At 39.6% G+C, this 23,912-nt stretch overlaps 1 protein-coding gene across 5 annotated transcripts in view; it reads right to left on the bottom strand.

Annotated features, from left to right (window-relative positions):
• The window catches only part of GABPB1 (GA binding protein transcription factor beta subunit 1), a 67,457-nt gene that overhangs the window by 42,501 nt on the left and 1,044 nt on the right, over positions 1–23,912 (bottom strand). The window lies entirely within an intron of this gene.

The raw sequence follows: 23,912 nt of genomic DNA, 5'->3' as shown, positions 1-23,912 counted from the left end.
TGATCTATCACAGAAACAAAGAACAGAGTACCATATGTTCTCACTCATAAGTGGATCTTGAACAATTAACTAACACTGTAAGAAAGGGATTGGCAGTAGTGGGAAACTGCCGGGGGAGAGGGGATGGGATTTGCAGTTGAGGGAAACTGCCAGGGGAGGGAGGGGCATACCTCATCAAAAAGGGTATCTGCATAATGAACATTTGTATTCCTAACCCTGAATTGTATCCCACATATTTAAAATTAAAAAAAGTTTTTAAAAAAGATGTATTGGCTTTATTCTACTATATATACCATATGGTGCCAAAATAAAAATTACCAATATTACAACTAGCAATAAAATGAATGCAGTTAGCCAGGCTCGGTGGCTCAGCCTGTAATCCCATGCCTTGAGAAGCTGAGGTGAGTGGATTGCCTGAGCCCACGGGTTCAAGACCCGCCTGGGCAACTTGGTGAGACCTCATCTCTACAATAAATCAAAAAATTAGCCAGATGTGGTAGCACGCGCCTGTAGTTCCAGCTACTTGGAAGGCTGAGGTGGAAGGATTGCTGGAGCCCAGCAGGTCGAGGTTGCGGTGGCCGGGAGCAGCCACTGCACTCCAGTCTGGGCGACAGAGTGAGACTCCAACTCAAAAAAAAAAAAAAAAAGAATGCAGTTGAATATTTCTTCGCGGTTCTTTTTGTTCTTAACATATATGCCACTTAGTATTACGCTCAAAAGTCACTTGAAAGTGTTTTTCTCCATGTATTTAAATAAATATTTTGATGTACACATAGATTCAATTGTTCAAGTTTGCTTTTAATTTTAGGAATTAAAAATTTTTTTTATTTTATTGTAATTTTTGTGTGTAAAATATTTACATAAGTCAAAACTAAATTAAAAAGAATACTAAAAAATCTTTTTCACCCATTTCTTCAAGCAATTCTGACCCACTCTCCACCAAAGGGTAACAATTTTATCAGTTTTTAATTTTTTAAAAATTTTCCTCTTTGCAACATAAATCAGAACATATATATTCTTATTCTCTACTCCCCCACACTCTAATTCCTGCACAAAAAGAGAATACTATATACACATTGTTCTGCACTTAGTTTTTCTTCCACACTTAATATATATCCCGGAAAATACTGCATAGATATTGCTCTCATGGTGTTTTACAGCTGCATGATACTCAGCTATGTGAAAATACCATAGTCTGTTTTCATTTTAAAAAACAAACTAGTTATCTCTTACTCCCCAGCAATCAAAAGACCTACCTCGCAATTCAAGTCCCTCTATCAACTGCCACAACCTCACACATTCACCTCATCCGTTTTTCTCAACTCTCACTTAAGATAAGGCCCTGACAGTCAACTTATTCTAAACAAGTCCCATTCCTCAGTCTACACATGCTCACCTTATCCCAGAGCCAATGTCCTTCCTCATGCGATTTTTCCAGTTTAGAATGGTTACATCCCTTCTCTCTAAATCCTATACTTCAATCAAAGCCCATTTGGAAAAAGATTTCTTCTTCAATAAGGTTTTCTTAGATTAGCTAACTCAAGAATCTTTCCCTTTAAATTTTCTCAGCACTTTATACTATAATCTACAACATGATTCTCCTTCGTTAATTAAACAAATATTTACCGAGAATTTTAACAGGAAGGAGTTTATGTTCTGTGAAGAGACCTTGGCAATAAAGAAATAAACAAATAATAGTAGTAGTGGTGGTGGTGATATATGCTATGAAGAAAAAGTAAGGCAGGCACGAAACAGAGTACTGGATTAGGGAAGAGGAGTTGCTATTTCAGAGATAGTGATCAGGAGAGGCCCCTTAAAGGAGGTGACAACTGAGTAGAAAAACAGGAATGAAAGGGAAAAGCAAAGCAAGGGAGGATCCAAAGGAAGCATCATGATGACTTGTCATTCTTTTGGTTGCTTAGAATCTAAGCATCTTTATAAGCCTGGGGAATCCCCCTTCATCAGTCTTGAAAGAAGGCAGAGACCGCTGCCTACTTTCCAAGCTTCCCATGTGCTAGGGTACAGTCATATGACCTCCACGCCAACAGAGCAGCATTTGTGCTGGACTTTTAACTTAGAAGATAGTGTACAAAAAAGTAGAAAGTGCACAGAACCTGTTGTGGCAAGAATGGCAGCAGACTACAACAACAGTAATGGTAGCAGTTTTTTCCTTCCAGCGAACAATTCCTTTTCTGCTACATTATCTAGAGAGAGTTTTGACTGCTTAGAAACAACTAAGAATTCTGAGTGACTTTGGTGATTCAGAAAGAGGGAACAGCAAGTGTAAGAATCTTGAGCCACACTGAAAAAGCATAACAGAAATTGCAATCATATAGATTTGAATAGGCTGGATCATGTAGAGTCTTACAGACACTAGTAATGAGTGCATTCTATTGAGTTTACTAGGAAGCTGTTAGAGTGTTTTAAACAGGAGAGCACTGGGATATGACTGATATTTTAAAAAGACTACTGTTGTTATATAAGGTTAATACATAAAGGAAGGCAAGAAATGAAGCAGAGGTACTAGTTAGAAAACTTTCAGACAGGAGCTGATGGTTCCTCAGGATGGGATGATACCTGGGTGTCATTTAGACTTTCTACATTTAATTACTGTATATCTAGGCTGAAATCTAACATCATTAATTTGTGCTATTTGTCCCTGTTCAATTTCTTTTCTCTTTTCTTACCGTCTTCTTTTTGATTAATTTTTTAAAAGTCTATTTATTTCCTATGCTGATTTAGAAGTTATACTCTGTTTCTGTTCTTTTAATGCTTCGCTAGAAATTATACCATGCAGTAAAGTCTAAAATTAATCAAAATCTTTATTATCCCTTTCTCAAAAAAAACCTGTAGATTTTAAAGACCTAAGTAACATATCAACCAAATGTAATATATAAACCCTGTTCAGATTCCAATTTTAAAAAAACAAAACAAAACAAAACAAAAAACAGGGTTTCACTCTGTTACCCAGGCTAGAGTGTAGAGGCATGATCATGGCTCACCAAAGCCTCAAACTCCTGGGCTCAAGTGATCCTCCTGCCTCAGCCTCCCAAGTAGCTGAGACTACACGCACATACCACAAAGCCTGGTTACTTCTTTTGTCTGAGTCAGAGTCTCACTTTGTCACCTAGACTTGAGTGCCGCGGCACAATCACAGTTCAGTGCAGCCTCCAACTCCTGGACTCAAGTGATCCATCCTCCTCAGCCTCCAGAGTAGCTGGGACTACAAGCTTACCTGGCTAATTTTTATTTTTTGTAGAAACAAGGTCTCACTATGTTGCCTAGGGTAGTCTCAAACACTTGCTCAAACAATCTCTCACCTTGGCCTCCCAAAGTGCTGTGATTACAGATGTGAGTCATCACGTCCAGGCCAGATTCCAATTTGAAGAAATCATATGAAAGTTTGAAAATACCATTTTTTGAGATCATTATGAAAATGAGAACACTGCCAAAGTGTATAACATTAAGGAATTATTTTTTTCTATGATACTGTGGTATAGATTTTGTTTTTTTTTTTGAGTTGGAGTCTCACTTTGTCACCCAGACTGGAGTGCAGTGGCCACTCCCAGCCACCGCAGCCTCGACCTGCTGGGCTCCGGCGATGCGATCCTTCCACCTCAGCCTTCCAAGTAGCTGGAATTACAGGCGCGCACTACCGCGCCCGGCTGATTTTTTGATTTATTGTAGAGATGAGGTCTCGCTGCCCAGGTGGGTCTCGAACCCGTGGGCTCAGGCAATCCACTCACCTCAGCCTCCCAAAGGCGCAGGATTACAGGCTGAGTCACCGAGCCCGGTTTGTAGTATAGATTGAGTTCACATTTTTGGTGAAGAAAAGAAAACCATTATGTTTAGCTGGGTGCAGTGGTATGTGGGCCTGTAGTCCCATCTACTCAGGAGGCTGAGACAGGCGGATCACTTGAGCCCAAGAGTTCAAGGTTGCAGTGAGCTACGATCAGTCCACCACAGTCTAACATAGGTGACAGAGAGACCCGGCCTCTTAAAAGTACACATACATATATGTACTAAATAATGTGATACTTAGGATGTATTTTAAAATAACTGGGGGTATATATAAAAACAATTTAGTCATCAACTGTTAATGATTGAAGCTGGTTAATGAATATATGAGAATTCATTATACTCTTTTATGTATTTAAAATTTTCTATAACAAAGAGTTTTTAAAATTACCCTCCTTTTAGAAAAAACAACAACCTTAGAACCTAAAACTCCATTGATCCCACTCCTGTTATTATCGTTTTTAATGCATTAGACATTTTTACTAAATTTAATGCAATCCATATTAATTTTCTATTTCCAAATATACATCACTTTTACCTTTCATATATACTTCATATACTTTGTTCCTGCAATTTTAGATCAACTTCTTTCTGCCCAAAATGCATCCTTCAGAAATGTGCTGCTCAATATGGTGCATATGGCTATTAAAATTAATTAAAATTAAAGTAAAACAAAAAATTCAATTCATCAGTCACACTAGCCACATTTTTTTTTTTTTTTTTTTTTTGAGTTGGCGTCTCACTCTGTCACTCTGTCATCTAGGCTGCAGTGCAGTGGCAGGCTCACAGCCACCGCAGCCTCGACCTGCTAGGCTCAGGCGATTCTTTTGCCTCAACCTTCTGAGTAGCTGGAACTACAGGTGCACACCATCACACCCAGCTAATTTTTTGATTTAATGCAGAGATGAGGTCTCGCCAAGTTGCCCAGGATACTCTCGAACCCGTGGGCTCAGGCAATCCTCTTACCTCAGCCTCCCAAAGTACTGGGATTGTAGGTGTGAGTCACCACGCCTGGCCACTAGCCACATTTCAAGTGTCCAAAAAGCCCTGTGTGGCTTATGACTGACTATAATATTGGATAGCACAGATAAAGAACATTTCTATCATAATAGAAACTTCTACAGAACAGTGCTGCTTTAAATTATCTTTCTTGAGTAAGATGTTGGTGACAAGCTGTTTTGTCTGAAGGACTCCTTATTTCACCATAATTATTTTAATATATTTTCACTGGGCATAAACTTCTAGGTTGGCAGGTAGTTTTTATTTCACATCGCAGGTATTATTTCACTGGCTTCTGGCTTCCATTGTTGCAGTTGAGGAGTCATCTGTTAGTTTAACTCTTACTCCTTTGATGGGTTTTTTGTCCAGTTACTTTTATGATTTTTCTTTATGTTACTGGTTTTATGTGGCTTTATTATGATGTGTTTAGGTGTGGACTTATTTTTATCTTAATTAGGGTTTGTTGAGATTCTTGAATCCTGATTTGGTATCTTTCATTGTTTTGGAAAAATATCAGCCATTATCTCTTCAAATTCCCCATTCTTCCTTCCCATGTCTCTTATCCTATCTTTTCGTTTTCCATCTTTTTTGCCTCTAAGCTGTAATTTCATCTGATCTGTATTCCAGTTTGATAATTTTTCTGATGTGTTCAATCTGCTGCGAACCGTACCGTTATTTTTTATTCCAGAATCTATATTTGTTTTTCTCAAATCTGCAATGCTACTTTTGAAACAACAGTCTGAGACTGTGGCGAGCCAGGATCCTGCCTCTGTACTTCAGCCTGAGCAACAGAGCTAGCTCTTGTCTCTAATGAATGCATAAATATATAAGTAAAAACGTTTCCTGTCTCTGTCTTCAAGCTTGTCATTTATTTCTGTAAATATAGTACACAAAGTTGCTTTACTATGTATCACTTAATTCTAATGTATGATCACTATGAAAATCGTTTTCCACTGATTCTTGCCCATGGTTCCTTGTCTCCTTTTATGTCTGGCTATCTTTGACTATGTGCTGGTAGCTGGACTTGAAAAATTATTTGTGGGAGGCCTACAATAAAGGAGGCCTCCTCCAGAAAATATTTGCACTTGTTTCTGCCAAGCACCTGGGAGGCACTACCAGTCAGGAACCAACCTAAATTAAATCATGACTTAAGGCTCACACCTAGGCTATGTATGACCACAGCTTTGTAGAAGCTTCCATTTGCATGTTTCCTTTCCCTTTTTTTCTCCTCCTCTGCTCAGTGCCAACACAACATGCCCTGAAGTCCCGATATTTGGCTGGGAGGTAGGTGAGGAAAGGGGCTAGTTCTGGTTCATCCTTACCCCTCAGGTGTAGGCATATGGAATGTAACCCTAATTATGAAGGACCGTCTTAAAAGCCTTTACAAGCTCACGCTGGGTGGGCTCTGCATCTTAGTTGGTCTACCTCACCCCATAAAACTGATGAATAGAAATTGATGAATGAACAGTTTCTTGATATTAGCAAACACACAAGGCAAAACCGGCCTCAGTTCTCCAGGTATTCTGCTAACCTCTACTAACCTCTATTGCTTTCGGCTTCCTTCCAGAATTTGGCATATCATATTCTATCTTCTCAGTTCTTCAAAGTTCTCAGGTAGTGTTCTATGTATCTTATCAATATTTTCAGTTGTTTTCAAAAAGACTGGTCTAAATAATCTAGGCCACTATGACCCAGATGCAAAATAAATTTTAAAGTAGAGTTAACTAACCCTCTTGATGTCTAGTTGATCCTTAAACAACACTTGAACTGCATGAATCCACTTATATGTGGTTTTCAGTGAATATACTGGAGGTCTGGGTACGGTGGCTCACACCTGTAATCCCAGTGCTTTGGGAGGCGGAAGCAGAAGCTTGAAGTCAGGAGTTTAAGACTAGTCTTGGCAATGTAGCAAAACCCTGTCTCTACCAAAAAAAAAAATCAGTCAGGTCTTACTCTGTTACCCAGGTTGGGGTGCAGAGTTCAAATACAGTCTGGGCAACAAAGCAAGACCTTGTCTCTTAAAAAAAAATTTAAAGTTAAAATTTATCAAAACTTACATAAACACAGGCCACATGGTACTATTTCCAATCAAGAGAAATGTAAACAAATGTAAAGATGCAGTACTAAATCTTTACTGCATAAAAATAACTTTAGTACATACTGTACATTGTGATAATTTCGTAGCTACTTCTTGTGGCTATTTCATGAGCTCCAGTGTTGCTAATATCTGCTTAAAATGATGTGTGATGCTAATGATCTCTGCATAAGCAGCTCGTCTCTCTAGTAAACTGCTATCACAGTAAAAAGCGATCTGTCAAGGTTCTTGTGTATTTTTCATCATTTAGGGCAAAGTCATAAACCTTGAGTAATACTATGGAATCCATATGAAGTCACTAGTAATGCTGGACGTGCTCTCAAGAAACAGAAAAAAATCCATGATAGTATAAGATGTTGAATTGCTTGATACGTACCATAGATTGATGTCTGCCACTGTTGCTGCCTACCAATTAAGACAAACAATTCATCTTGTAAACAGATGACAAAAATTTATAGTACTGATAAACACAGTACAATACTATAGATGTATTTTCCTTATGATTTTCTTAGTAACATTTTATTTTCTCTAGCTTACTTTAGGCTAAGAATACAGTATATAATCCATGTAACATACAAAACGTGTTAACTGTTTAGGATCTCAGTAAGGTTTCTGGTCAACAGTAGGCTATTTGTAGTTAAGTATTTGGGGAGTCAAAACGTATACTCAAATTTTTGACTATGCAGGGTGTCAGTGCCCCAACCCTCAAGATGTTCAAAGGTCAACTGTATTAGATGTTGGTACACAGAAAAAAGAGGAGTCAGAAATGACTCTCAGGTTTTTGGCCTGAACAACCTAGTGAAAAGTAGAACTATTTACTAAGATAAGGATAGCCGAGTGAGATATGGTAGGTCAGGTCTTAAAGAGTTTGGCCATAGATTTGTTAAGTTTGAGAAGCTTTAGCTAGTTTATAAGCTTCTTATGGGTAGAGCTGTGACTTGCTTTTGTGTCTTTTGCATCCAGAATTACTTTAGAACAGTGAAGCACACATAGGTGGTAATCAAATAACCAAGAGTTTCTCTACCTCAGCACCACTGACATTATGAGCTCAACAGCTCCTTGTTGTGAGGGATTGTCCTGTGTATATCTATTTAGCAGCATCCCTTCTGGCTTCTACCCATTAGATACTAGCAGCATACTACCCCACCTCCATTTTACAACACCCAAAAAAGTCTCTAGATATTGTAAAATGTCCCCCAGGGCAAAATCACCCCAGCTTAAAAACCAGTGAACTAAATACTTCTTGAATTAAAGTGAATTTCTATATAATGTCCATCCATTCACTCACCTGGACACAAAAAGATAAGTCAGAGTCCACCCAAATCCAAACTCTAGCACAGCCCAATCTAGCATTCCACAAATTGTATTTCCCAAAGTTCCAGAAGACTTTAGGGTTGAGAAGGGCAGTCCGTAAAGAGATAAGCACAGGTTGGAGGTAACAGAACAGTAAGAGTTTCAGCCCCTCTTCACTCTTGCTTAAACAAGACCACCTCTAATTGTTATATGATTCTATAAATGCATTATTTGTAATATTTTAAAATTGTTTTATTTTAAAGATGTGGGGTACAATTCAGGGTTAAGTACACAAATGTTGTTATATTTGCAATTTTTAAAGCATTTTAAAAAGTAAACTTTTGACCAAAAAATGTCTTCTCTTTAGACATAAAAAGGTTAAAAATTTTAAACTTCAAGCATGAATTACTTAGCAGTTGTCATTACTATTCCACATTCAAATCCTTATTAACATAAACCCAGAAAAGAACTACTAAATTTATTTGCAAGTCCTGCAAGTATGTGCTTTATTTATGCTCCTCTTTATTTTTGACTCTAGCCAAATAAAAATCTGGTGAAAGAAGTCTGGATAATTTACGACCTCAAAAATCAGGTTCTGAAATATAACTCATTCAAAAAAATTTTAAACCCCAAATTATATAGTGACGGTGTGTTTTAAGCAGCACCCATTATGTTGTGTCTCCTTGTCTCCACTAGGTTAACTTTCCTTTGTTTTATATGCAGTAAATCCCAAATGTACACATAAAAAAATACTTTTATGCTCTATTATAAACTTCCCCAAACCTTGGTTTTAAATATTACAGTATAACCTAAACTACCCCAAACTACAGATCACTTCCTTATTCAAAACTATTTTAGTTTCTTTGTATTTCAGATACCAAAAGATGGCATTAAATTAGAACCATGCAGCCGGGCTCGGTGGCTCAGCCTGTAATCCCGTGCCTTTGGGAGGCTGAGGTGAGTGGATTGCCTGAACCCACGGGTTCGAGACCCACCTGGGCAGCGAGACCTCATCTCTACAATAAAATAAAAAAATAAGCCGGGCGTGGTAGCGCATGTCTGTAATTCCGGTTACTTGGAAGGCTGAGGCTGAAGGATCGCCAGAGCCCAGCAGGTCAAGGCTGCGGTGGCCGGGAGTGGCCACTGCACTCCAGTCTGGGCTACCGAGTGAGACTCCAACTCAAAAAAAAAAAAATTAGAACCATGCTAATAAATTAAGTTCCTACTTCCCACATAATCTATGTATTTACCAGACATGCATTTTCTATTTATCTACATTCTACCTATGCTTATCAGTGTCTCAATTATGTTTGTAAGATTATGAGATTATTGCTGATCTTCATAAAATCTAGAATACAACATCCAAGGATAAAAAATATTTATTGACTACTATTTAATAGTCATGCTTAAGATAAACTCAAAAATTCCATATCTTGCCAGGTGTGGTGGCTCATGCCAGTAATCCCAGCACTTTGGAGGGCAGAGATGAGAGGACCACATGAGTCCAGGGGTTCAAGACCAGTCTGGGCAATCTGGCAAGACCTCAATCTACAATAAATCAAAAAAATAGCCAGGTGGGATGACATGCACCTGTGATTCCAGCTACTTGGAAGGCTCAGGCAGAAGAATCGCCCGGACCCAGCAGGTTGAAATTGTAATGTCTATGAGCATGCACTGTACTCCAGCCTGGGCAATAGGGTGAGACACTTCCATACATAAAGTACCGGAATCATACCAATATACACTAAACTAAAAAGGAATAGTAAGGATTTGTCAATTAGCATGTCCAGAATTTCCCATGCACATGCCAAAACCTTCCTCCTGCATTCCCTGATAATGCTATCACACTCTTACCTCCCAATTTAGGGAAATCTAGGAGACCCCTAAACTTCTCCCTCTTTCTCATCTTCTACATACAGTTGGTCTGAATGTTTGTGTCCCCCTCCAAACTCATCTGTTAAAATCCTAAACCCAATGTGATGGGTTTAAATTACCTTTGGGGGTGGGGATTAAGTCATGAGGTTGGACTTTATTCTATTTACAAGTCCATGAATGGAATTCTGTCTTGTCCCTCCCATCACATGAGGACACAGCGAAAAGGCTCCGTCTAAAAAATAGGAAATGGGCCCTCACCAGACAGCGAACCTTACAGTAACCTGATCTTGAACTTCCCAGCCTCCAGAACTGTGAGAAATAAGTTTCTGTTGTTTATAAGCCATCCGTTTATAGCATTTTGTTACAGCACCCCAAGTGGACTAAGATTGTTAGTCATCATGTCCTACATGGTCTACTTTACAGTTCTTTTTCTCTCCATTTTTTTCAATAGGCAATACTTTCACATCGCTCAGAAATCCAAACACAGAAATGTATACATTAAAAATTCTCAATGAAGGCAGGGTGCAGTAGCTCATGCATGCAATCCCAGAACTTGGGGAGGCCAAGGGAGGAGAATCACTTGAAGTCAGGAGGTCAAGACCAGCCTGGGCAACACAATGAGACCCCGAGTATACCAAAAATATAAAAAATGATCCGGGTGTGGTAGCTCCCACTGTAGTCCCAGTTACTTGGGATACTGACGCATAAGGATCACTTGAGCCCAGCAGGCTGAGGTTGCAGTAAGCTATAATTGCACAACTGCCCTTCAGCCCAAGCAACAGTGAGATTCTATCTAAAAAAAAAAAAAAAAAAAAAAAATCTCGGTGAAAGTATTTACACCCTTCACTGCCCCAACCTAGACAAAACAAGTAATCACCTTTACTAGTTTCATGGGTGTCCTTCCAGTATTTCTATAATTACCAAAAGATATTACAAGACACTGTTCTCACTTATTTTTGTTACTTAACACATCCTGGAGATCTTTTCCTATTAATTCACAGCTTCCTCATTTTTTATATAGCTACACAGTACGCTTTGTGTAGATATGACTCTATTAGTGTCTCCTCTAGCTGGACAATAGTGTTATTATAAACAACACCATAATTAATAACTGTGTAGATATATCATTTCATATATTTGTAGGATAAATTCCCTCAAGTACGACTGCTGGGACAAGGTAAATATACTTGTAAATTTGACAGATATTGTCAAATTGCCCTCACATCATTTTTATTTTTTATGTTTAGAGTTGGGAGTCTCACTCCATTGCCCAGGCTGGAGTGCAATGGCACACTCACAGTCACCACAGTCTTGACCTGCTGGGCTCAGGCGATCCTTTCGCTACTCAGCCTGCTAAGTAGCTGGAATCACAGTTGTGCACCACATCCAGCTAATTTTTGATTTATTGTAGAGATGTGGTCTCTCCAGGTTTCCCAGGCTGGTCTCAAACCCCTGGGCTCAGGCAATCCTCTCGCCTCTGCCTCCCAAAGTGCTGGGATTACAGGAGTGAGCCACCATGCTCAGTTTCACATCATTTTTAAATTAGTCTTTTGCTCATCATTCTCTTTGTCATTGTCAAGAATTGGTTTCCCCTTCATCAACTATTGTTCATCTTGTTGCCAAACTGATTAATATTATTTTTAATAAACTGTTAAACAAATATAATTTAAAAATTTTAACGATTATGGAAAAGGCTAAAGTTCCCACTGATTATCCCTCCATATATCTCTACTCCCCAAACTCAAACCTTACCCACCACCCAAGAGTTAAGCACTATTATCAGTCTAGTATTTATTCTGCCAGGTCATATTCTTTGCATTTGCACTCATATATATATGTATTGTTCTAGATTTCTTTCCTTATTTACATGCTGTTATACTGCTCTACAATTTGAAGCTCAATATTATATGCAACTTATTCATTTAAAAAAAATTTTTTTTTGAGTAGGAGTCTCACTCTGTCAGCCAGGCTGGAGGGCAGTGGCACACTCATGGCCAACACAGCCTCAACTTGCTGGGCTCAGGTGATCCTTCAGTCTCAGTCTTCCAAGTAGCTGGAACCACAGGCACGTATCACCATGCCAAGCTATTTTTATTCTAGAGACGAGGTCTCACCAAGTTCCCCAGACAGGTCTCAAACCCCTGGACTCAGGCAATGCTCTCGCCTCTGCCTCCCAAAGTGCTGGGATTACAGACATGAACCATTGCACCTAGATTAATGTGTTAGTTTTTTTTTTTTTTAAGCTGCTATATGTTATTTCACAGTATGAACACACCAATTTGGTCATTTGCCTATTTAGGATTTTTATTTTTCCAGTTTTTCAGCATTATAAACAATGCTGCAAGCCGGGCTCGGTGGCTCAGCCTGTAATCCCGCGCCTTTGGGAGGCTAAGGTGAGTGGATTGCCTGAGTCCAAGGGTTCGAGACCCGCCCGGGCAGGCAAGACCTCATCTCTACAATAAAATCAAAAAATTAGCCAGGTGGGGTAGCGCGCGCCTATAATTCCGGCTACTCGGAAGGCTGAGGTGGAAGGATCGCCGGAGCCCAGCAGGTGGAGGCTGCGGTGGCCAGGAGCGGCCACTGCACTCCAGTCTGGGCGACAGAGTGAGACTCCACTCAAAAAAAAATAAAAAAAATAAAAAATAAACAATGCTGCAATGAACATATTTGTACATTCCTCCTTATATACATACATAAATTCTTCTCTGGTGCAGAAAATAGACTTGAAGAAGCATTCTAAATTAATAGATGGAGGCCAGGCACAGTGGCTCAGCCTGTAATCCCAGCACTTTGGGAGGCCGAGGCGAGAGGATTGCCTGAGCCCAGGGGTTTGAGACTAGCCTGGGCAATTTGGTGAGACTTCGTCTCTACAACATAAAAAAAGCCAGGTGTGGTGGCGTGCGTCTGTAGTTCCAGCTACTTGGAAGGCTGAGATGGAAGGATTGCCTAAGCCCAGCAGGTCGAGGCTGTGGTTGCCATGAGCGTGCCATTGCACTCCAGTCTGGGTGACAAGAGTGAGACTCCAATACAAAAAAAAAATTAATAGATAGTACTACCAAATTGCCCACACCAATTACACCCCCAATTGACTATACTAACTTATACTCGTAACAGTAGTTCATAATATTTATTATTTCCTCACAATACAATCTTATTACTAGCAAAGTTTTTAAAGTTTTTCCTGTAGGATGAGTAGAAAATGTTATATGTGTTTTAACATGCATCTCTCAAATTACTAATGAGACTGCATATCTTTATTAAACAGGTGCCAGCCATTTATGTTTCCTAATCTGAAACTGCCTATTCACATTCTTAACCTATTTTTCCATTTTATTGTCTCCACGAAAGATTATAATATATATATATTTCTGGTTTATTGTATATGTTATTAATACTTCTCTTGGTCTTTTTAAAATTTGCATTTTTTTTTAGTCAAGGTCTCACTCTGTCACCCAGGCTGGAGTGCAGTGGCACAATCACGACTCACCACAGCCTCAACCTCCTGGGCTCAGGCGATCCTTCTGCCTCAACCTCCTAAGTAGCTAGGACTACAGGTGCACTCCACCACATCTACCCAATTTTTAAATTTTTTGTAGAGATGTTCCCTAGGTTGATCTCAAATTTTGGGCTCAAGCAATCCTTTCACCTTGGCCTCCAAAAGTGTTGGGATTACAGTGTGAGCCACTATGCCCAGCAAAATTTGCATATTTTAAACATTATCATAAAGTCTTAAATCGTGGTTTGGTCAAATGTATAAAAATACCTTTCTAAAATGTAGGCATAATCATGTATTCATGGAATACAGTAAAATTGAACTATATGTATATTTAACTTGAAATGAAAAGTGATTTAAATAGTTGGCTACCAGTCAAGCTCGGTGGCTCAGCCTGTAATCCCGTGCTTTGGGAGGCTGAGGTGAGTGGATTACCTGAGCCCGCAGGTTCGAGACCCTCCTGGACAACTTGGCAAGACCTCATCTCTACAGAAAATTTAAAAAATCAGCCGGGTACAGTAGCGCGTGCCTGTAACTCCAGCTACTCGGAAGGCTGAGGTGGAAGGATCGCCGGAGCCCAGCGGGTAGAGGCTGCAGTGGCCGGGAGCGGCCACTGCACTCCAGTCTAGGCAACAGAATGAGACGCCAATTCAACAACAACAAAAAAATAGTTGGCTACCTGCCATCCTACTTCATAAACACAAGTCCCAGAATTTAGCCTGAAATATGAACCTCCTATTTCCTCAGTAGGTCTTAGCTTCAGATGCTTCTGGCATAAACTTTTCATTGTAACAGGTAAGAATTTAATGTTTTTAAAGGTTTTTTTGGGGGGGGTACAACATAGCAAATGTAGATCATCTTCCTCTAGGGCACAAGTGAGTACAAGTGCTATATTTCTTCACTAAAGAAAAAACTGACTCTACAGGACTTATTGAGAGATGTTATCTCTGCTTCCCATCTGACAACTTCCTACAAGTAAATTCTGATTGTACATTATTTTAACCTAATATGCACAGTGATTAAATAAGTAGTAACTCCAATGCATCTCATACTTTTAAGGATATGAACTGTGCCTCACCACAGCCTCATCAACTCACCATTTCCCCCTTGGATTTATATTCTAACAATATAGTTGTCTACAATTACCTGCATGAGCTATTCTGTCTCATGATCCCACTCTTTTATATGTTACTGCCTTAGCAGTGAGAAGTCTTCTCCATACTCCAATTTACCTGACCAAGTATTCATATTCTCCTTCCAAAACCCAACTGCCTCCAACAAGCTTCCTTTGACCTTCTCTGTAAAAGATAATCACTTCTCTACTCTCTCATAGTGCCCTGAACATACTTCCAGTACTACATAGATTCCATCGTATTACACATTTGTTTATAAGCTCTCCTCTCCCATAAGCCTCAGAAAGTGAGACAGAATTCATCTTATTCTTATTCTAATGTGTACTTTAGTATTTAGCAGTTTCTAGCATTCCACTCAATAGATGTTTGCTAAATTAAACAAGTCCACTCTATTCAGCATTATAATAAACACTTTAAAACTACAAATACAGGCCCGGCTAGATGGCTCAGCCTGTAATCCCAGTACTTTGGGAGGCCGAGGTGAGCGGATTGCCTGAGTCCATGGGTTCAATACCAGCCTGGGCAACTTGGCAAGACCTCGTCTCTACAATAAATAAAAAATTAGTTGGGCATGGTAGTGCACGCCTGTAGTTCCAGCTACATGGAAGGCTGAGGCTGAAGGATCGCCTGAGCCCAGCAGGTCGAGGCTGCAATGGTCATGAGTGTGCCACTGCACTCCAGCCTGAGAGACAGTGAGACTCTGATTCAAAAAAAACCCCAAATTTGAAATACAGAAGACCAATAGCTGGAAAGAACAACAGCAGCAGTTCACAAAAACTGATTTTTTTTTCCTTCCAAAATATAGAAGTCTGTACATAATTAGAGGTAGGGAGGAAAGACCATTGCAGAAAATGATCAAAGTGACCAGAGAGAAGAACTGAACCGTGGCAGCAAGATTCCTAAGTAAAAGATTTCCCTTACTTTCTATTTAAAAAATAAGATGAAAATAGAGACCTGTCACGGTGATGATAGAAAAAAAAAGGTGCAAGCTTGTACCCTATTTTTTTTCCATTTAAGAAGTATTGAGTTAAAGAGGAAGAAGAAATATGAGACAAAAGAAAAATGAGATTAATAAAATGATTGCCAAGAAGTAGCCAAGGGCCCATTTGGCATTGTACAGCATGAACTTATAGTGACCAAGAAATCTTCATAATTACTCACCTTCCTCCACAAATATGCTGTGACCGGTGAAAAAAACAAAAGAAACCGACCACAGAAAAATTTGACAAGAGTCCAGTAAAATCTGAAAGAAGTGACTGATGTCAAAGTACAGGCTATAACTAATGCATATAGGAATAAGCTAAATGTCTTAGTCCATTTAGGCTACCAGAAAAAAAAATAGCATTAACTGTGCAGCTTACAAACAACAGAAAATTATTCCTCACAGCTCTAGAGGCTAGGAATTCCAAGACCAAGGTGCTAGCAGATTCGGTGTCCCAGTGTCTGATAGGGCTAGCTTCTAGATAGAAGTCCTTTCACTCTTTCCTCACAAGGCAGAAGGGGCTACCAAGCTCTCTGGAGTCTCTTTTTAAAGAGCATTAATTCAGCAGGGCACGGTGGTTCACACCTGCAAACCTAGCACTTTGGAAGGTCAAGGTGGGATGATTATTTGAGCTCAGTAGTTAGAGACCAGCCTGGGCAATATATAGTGAGACCTCATCACTACAAAAAAATACAAAAATTAGCTGAGCATGGTGGTACATGCCTGTAGTCCCAACTACTCAGAAGGCCGAGGTGACCCAGGAGGTCAAGGATGTGTTGAGAAAGGATCATGCCACTACTCTCTAGCCTGAGCAACAGAGTAAAATCCTAAGGGAAGAAAAAAAAGAACACTGATCCTCATTCACGAGGGCTCACTCACTTGACCTAACCACCACCCAAAGGCCCCATCCTCCTAATATTATCATCTTGGAAGTTAAGATTTCAACATACAAATTTGAGGGGGTGCCTATAAGCATTCAGACCATAGCACTAATGGAAAGAAACTGAGGGTTCCTATGAAAGGAACAAATAAAGGAACATAGTAATCACAAGGGCAAAGGTCAAAGAATTGACATAAGCCATTTAGGGTATAAAGGAAATTTTTAAGAACCATTTACTTATACACCATGCTAAATATTTTTCTTGTCTGGATACATGCTATGTGCTGTAGACACAAAGGATTTTAGGTGTCATAATGGGCTGTACATCCAATAGCTTTGTCATAAAAGGGATCAACCTAATTCCAAAGTTTGGTACTATAATTAATTTCATGACTTCAGTCTCCACATCCCTAGAACCGTAGGGTGTGTTAAAGTTATCATGATGGCCTCTACCATCTCCTTTGAAGTATCACTACTATAGTAAACCACTGTAGTAGAAGTAGCTTATCACTCAAGTGTAATGAGACATAAGCCAATTGGGATACAGGAACTCTCAAAGCTTTTTCCAGAAAAACAGATTCTACATTATATAACAGAATCACAGCATCTGTAGGTTTAGTATATTTTAAGAATCACTGTATCACAGTATCAGTGGACTTTGCATATTTCTTTTTAATCAAAGGAGATAATAAGTGGACATTTTTCATGATTTTCACTTTCATTTTTAATATTTAATTTACCTTGTTCTATAAAGTAATACAATACCATAAAAATGATATTTTAATATTAAAATAAGACTCAACATTTAGTAAATATTCTACAGGTTCTTTATCTGCAATTCCAAAATCCAAAAAAGCACTGAAACCCAAAGTAACACATTTGATACTAATACTTTACCTGAACTGATATGAAGCTATTTATAGTCTTTATCCCACTTAGTGTAAATGTTCTTACATTTTTCTACAAAAATATTCAAGTGTTTGAAGATGGTTATTGCACTGGACTGTTGGAAAGTTATATAACATTACTACTTTGCCTATAAAAAAAAATTTTTTTTTTTTGAGTTGGAGTCTCACCCTGTTGCCTAGGCTGGAGTGCAGTGGCACACTCACCGCCACCTAAGTGTTGATCTGCTGGGCTCCGGTGATACTTCTGCCTCCGCCTTCCAAGTAGCCACAGATGAGTACTACCATGCCCAGTTAATTTTTTATTTATTGTAGAGCCAAGGTCTCACCAAGTTGCCTGGGTTGGTCTCAAACCTGTGGGCTCAGGCAGCCCACTTGCTTTGGCCTCCCAAAGTGCTGGGATTACAGGCTAAGCCACTGAGTCCAGCAATTGTTTTTTTTTTTTAAGAGACAGGGTCTTGCTACGTTGCCCAGGCTGGTCTTTGAACTCCAGGTCTCAGTAGTTCTCCTACCTCGGCCTCCCAAAGTGCTGGGATTACAGGCATGAGCCATCACACCTGGCTTAAAAAAATTCTTAATTACAAACATATTAGATTCCAAGGGTTTTGAATAGTAGACTGTGAGCCGACAACAACTGCAAGTATTTACTGAACTGTGTGTCAAACACTGTTCTGATCACTTCATATGCAGTAACTCATTTAATCTTCCCAACCACCATGAGATAGGTACTATAATAAGCCTCATTTTACAAAAGAGGAAACTAAGGCACAGAGAGATTAAGTAAATTGTCTAAAGTCACATAGCTAGAGAGTGATTCACTGGGATGAATATTTCAAATATTATACATTAAGATGAACAAAACACAACAAAATAGCTGATTATGGTAGGTGGTAGGAATCCATACGTTTCTTTATTCAATGGACATATTTTAGAACGGTAAGAAAGCAAACTGAAAGAATAGAAACACTTCATGCATTTACAAATTCTCATTTATGTGTAATTCCCAAGTCAACTTGCATAGAATGCAGAGTATAAAATCCAAATTCCTCAGTTTAGGTTAATATTTTTAATTTGTTTATTGAAAAATAACATCTTACTGTTTTTTAATTGCAATATACAATAATTCATATTCATTGCAGAAGTTAGAAAAGTTGGATATGCAAAAATAAAATAATCACAAATAAAATTACACTCAGAAATAACCACTTCACAATTTGGCACATATTCTTACAGAGGTCAATACATTCTAATTTTTTTTTTTTTTTAACCAAAATGGAATCATGTTTTTATTTTTTACTTTTTATTGAGTTGGAGTCTCACTCTGTTGCCCAGACTGGAGCGCAGTGGCCGCTCCCAGCCACCACAGCCTCGACCTGCTGGGCTCCGGCGATCCTTCCGCCTCAACCTTCCAAGTAGCTGGAACTACAGGCGCGCGCTACCACGCCCAGCTGATTTTTGATTTATTGTGGAGGTGAGGTCTCGCTGCCCAGGTGGGTCTCAAACCCGCAGGCTCAGGCAATCCACTCACCTCAGCCTCCCAAAAGCACGGGATTACAGGCTGAGCCACCGAGCCCGGATAGAATCATGTTTTTAAGTCTACTTTTTTCACTCATATACACCAAGGCATCTTTTCAATGTCTTTACATTCTTGCAACAACATTATTTTAATGGCCAGGTATGCAGTACCCCCACTGTAAGGATGTACCCTAACAAACAGAAGCATTACGTTGTTTACAACTTTACAACATAGTGTTGATCAAGAATACTGGCTCTGGAGTCACACTGGCTAGATTCAAGTCCTGGACCTAACACTTACTTACTTAGTAACCTTGGGCAAGCAAGGTCCTTTTTCTCTATGCCTATTTTCTCTTCTGAAAAATGCAAGTAATAGTATCCACCTTCAGGTCACATGTGGTGGCTCATACCTGTAATCCACTAGGAGGCCAAATTGGGAGGATTGTTTGAGTCCTGTAGTTCAAGACCAGCCTAGGCAACATAGCCAGACCTGTCTCTACAAAAAAAATTTTTTTAATTAGCTAGGCATGATGGCACTAGTTCCAGTTACTTGGGAGGCTGAGGTGGAAGGATCACCTGAGCCCAGGCTGCGGTGAGCTGTGATTGTGCTATGGCACTTCAGCCTGGGTGACAGTGTGAGACCCTGACTTATAAAAAAGAAGTGTCCACTTCATGATTACTGTGGGGGTCAAAATAGGTTAAAACAGTTTTTATTATGCCAGGCACAGTGGTTCACGCCTGTAATCCCAGCACTTTGGGAGCATTTTGGGAGGCAGAGGCAAGAGGACTGCCTGAGCCTGTGGGTTTGAGACCAGTCTGGGCAACATGGCAAGCCTTGTCTATACAATTACCTAGGTGTGGTGACACACGCATGTAGTTCCAGTTACTTGGAAGGCTGAGACAAGGTTTGCCTGAGCCCAGCAGGTCAAGGCTGTAGTGGCCTTAAGTGTGCCACTGCACTCCATTGTTTATTATCAACAGTGCTGTAATCGGAATACTCACAGCTAAACCTTCATATACATCTTTATTACATCAAGATTAACTTTCTTTAAATGGGAATTTCCATGTCAGAAGGTATACCTTATAGGCTTTTGAGTCTGCTAAATAACAGCTTGGTTTATAGCCCTTCATCAAATAGCCCTCTCACTTAATACTCACTTCTCTTTAACCAAGAGAGTGAAAACTATGATCCAGTTAAGCTAACTACCTTGCTTCATTCAATTAGCTTTTCCTCTTCCACTGCATACCTGCAAACCTAGACATAAATTCATAAAATCTCCAAGTTTACAGTGAGCTTGAGGAAACCTAGCTCAAATTCTTTAGCACATCAATTCCTCTACTCTAGAATTCACAACTTGGACAGTGAACAGGAACAGTTTACCAAGCAAAAAAAAAAAAAAATAACTGTTTTTAGTTTTGAGGAAACTCTATTGGAAGACAGTTGAAACCTGCCTCTAACTTCTACCCACTGATTCTAGTTCTTTCTGGTCAAATATGAACCTTCTGTGTGACAGGCCTCCCAAATATTTAAAGGTAGCTATCATTTCTTAGAGAGAAGCTTCTCTTCTTTAGGTTGAAATGTCCCATTTCTTCAACGTTTCCATCGTGATGAAGTTCCCCTGTAAATGTTCTATAGTTCAGTGATTTTGAAACTTTGGTGTCTATCGTCTTGGGAACTTAAGAAAAACAGAGGAACAGGTTCTATCCTACTTAAGCTTGGGCTTTCGTGTGTTTTTATTAGCTCTCTAGATAGTTCTTAAAGTTTGAGAATGGATACAAGGTTCCACTTAAGATTGTATGCTATCAAAAAGCTATATAATACAACCAGCACAAAATGGGGCTAACACCTTGCTCCTTCTATATACTGTTTTACCAACTTAAAAATTATTTACTTAAAAAATTATACAAGAGTGTTCAATACATTTTTTTTTTTGGAGTCAGTCTCACTCTGTCACCTAGGCTGCAGTGCAGTGGCACACTCATAGCCACCCCAGCGTCAGCCCACTGGGCTCAGGCAATCCTTCTTCTGCCTCAGTCTTCCACGTAGTGAGAACTACAGGCGCGTGCTACCACACCACGCTAATTTTTTGATTTATTGTAGAAACGAGGTCTTGCCAAGTTGCCCAGCCTGTTCTCGAACCCGTGAGCTCAGGCAATTCCCTCACCTCGGCCTCCCAAAGTGCTGGGATTACAGGTTTGAGCCACCGTACCCCGGTGGCTAATTTTTTGACATATTGTAGAGATGAGGTCTCACCAAGTTGCCCAGGCTGGTCTCGAACCCCTGAGCTCAGGCAGTCCTCTTGCCTCAGCTTCTCAAAGTGCTGGTATTACAGGCTTGAACCACTGCGCCTGGCCAGGTACAAAAAATTTAAATGATTCTTTCCCACATTCTCTTTTTATGCATTAGGATTTGGGGCCCTAATGGCCAGCCTTTACATTAATTCTATTAAAAGGTAATAGAACTAGGGCTAAAAGTTTTAGATTGCTGTTTCTAAAAACGTCAATGGCCATGAATATGAATTTATCTTTAGTGAATAAATCACTTCAAGCTTAAGCCCTTACACTTATGTCATGGGCATACTCAGCCTTTTAAATAAAGGTACACCAGCCCACCAATGACTGAACTGACAGCTGATTGAAGCTGACTGCAACAAAGCATCTTCTCTGAGCAGAGTACTGTGGTGTCAAACTAAGGAAACACTCAGGCCCTGATGCTAATCTCATCCAGTTAGAGATCTACCTTCTAGAGAGCATGACAGAACAAGCATCTTCATAAATGTTAAATGTAATACTATTTCTAACTGTCCCAAAGTAGACACATTAATACTACAGAAACACTATGATTACTAGATAGAAAGTCATGGGGACCAAAGGATAATATTCACCAGAAAACGAAGTTGTCCTGAACTTCAAGATTTTGTTGGGGTTTTTTAGTTGGCAAAGTGAGAGAAAAGAAATGGAGGCCATCAGTGACTTCATTCATATTGAGGCTACTTGCAAAGAGAGAATGGATAAGGGCCTCATGCACTCTCATACAAATTCATGATCTAAAATTTCATATAATGATTTCTGAATTCCTCATGTATGCTTTACGTGTTACTATTTGTAATTTAACAGGTACTTAAGGGAAACAAGAAAAAAAATCCATTCTACAAAAGATGTGGCCCATTATAAAGACACTTTTAAGATGCCAAGGGAAAAAAAACAAACTAAAACCAAGCAAAATTAACCAAGGGCCAATCTATTTTCATTTGAACAGCAAACATCAAAAATACACCCGGCATCTTTCAATAATTACATGAAGAATGACCAGATGCTTCCTGTTGTTGGAACAGTAGAGAACTACACACTGACAGATGATTCAGACTAGAGTTCACAGAAACAACTGGAAACAAATTTAGCTTCCTTTCAAAACTATTAAAGTATGGCCTTACATTTTTATACATTACTGTCTAACAGTCCCTGCAACCTAGAAACCCAAACTGATTCAAAGACACAGAGAACTCTAAAGGTACATATTTGCAAACAATTCTGTTTCTCCAACGGTTTCACTCAAGGATTCCCTTTAAATATGGAGTGCCTAGAGTATTTTCAACTTGTTCTAACTTCAAAGGTATACACAAATTTTCACAAGCATATTTAAGTGAAATTCACATTTTGCTTGTGTACATCATTAATAATGTGTGTTGGAATTAAAAACTAAGATTAATCACTTAGAATACTTCCAAACGTTCCTAAGTCTCCGATACTGTTTATGCCCTTACATCTCAGTTTTTAAAAAAGAGCCCAAGAAAAAAGTATAAGAATCAATCATATCCATATTCTTAAAATGTGTCTTGCACACTGTCCTGATTTGACTTGCATGATGAAAGCAGACTAGGAATGACATTTTTTTAAAAGCATGAGCGTACAGTGGAGTTTTCCAGAGGTTACATGGTTTGATAACCACAACAGAGTGCATGCATTAGTAAATTTAAGAATCTAGTCGTCTTCTATTAAACTAGGCATTAAAAAGATTTGCAAAAATGCAAGACAACGTCGCTCTTTCCTAATGTATCATTTATGTTAAAGTGTAACGGATGTTTGAGTTGTTTAAAAAAAAAAAACTTAAAAAGAGAAAAAAGTTAAAAGGAGATAAAGTCGTCTTCAGTTTCCTTAAATTCAAAGTCTGAGCCTGAAAATGGAAGTGTCAAAGTTGAGGTTATACGTCAGTTAGAAAAAACTTAAAATTTACGTGAGATAAAACTACCTGCTAAAAAAGTAGTTCTGACGACTCACTTCTGCATCATAAATTAGAGTGCATCTTCAAAACCTCAGGGATGGCAAAGTACTTTACAAGACTCGCTTACGGACTACATCAAAGCTTTTTCCAGATAAAAATTGTACTTTGGAAAGCAACTTGCCTGAGTCGAGACAGCAAAACAGTCCGGAGAGCGAACTTAAAATATTTCCACATGACCAAGCCCCCTTCAGAAGCAGTGTGGTCTCAGCCCCACCTTTGAACAGATGTCTGCTCGCCACAGTCCAATCAGGTTTAAAGCAAGAGTAGGTGTACTGAAAACAAGCTTAAAGTGGGAAAACACACACAAAGCAGGCCTACATCACTCCTTGGGTTTCAGTTTCCACGATGCACCCTTGAGGCTGGGCACGCTGGTTCAACACGGCGGGAGAGCTTCGACGAAACACACCGAACGCGCCCTGATCGCGCGCAGGCAGAGATGACCTGGCAAAATCCTCAACTTCTTTCCCGCAGCCGTGAACCCGCGGGGCTCGGCGGCGAAGTCTCCGGGGCAGAAGTCCCGGGCACTCAAAACGGCAGGCTTCTCCCCGTCAGGACCCGAAAGCCCGCGAAAGAGGCCGTCGCCGCCGCGGCCCCGCGCGGGACGGGCTGGGCTCTCCCGTTAACCCTGTCCAGGCCGGCCGCTTCGGTCGCGGCCCGAGCTC

This window comes from Carlito syrichta, unplaced genomic scaffold, assembly GCF_000164805.1.
Source record: "Carlito syrichta isolate Samal-C Ts95f unplaced genomic scaffold, Tarsius_syrichta-2.0.1 Scaffold303328, whole genome shotgun sequence".
NCBI lineage: Eukaryota > Metazoa > Chordata > Mammalia > Primates > Tarsiidae > Carlito > Carlito syrichta.
The sequence above is the reverse complement of the archived record's forward strand: the minus strand, read 5'-3'. Positions and strand labels throughout refer to the sequence as shown.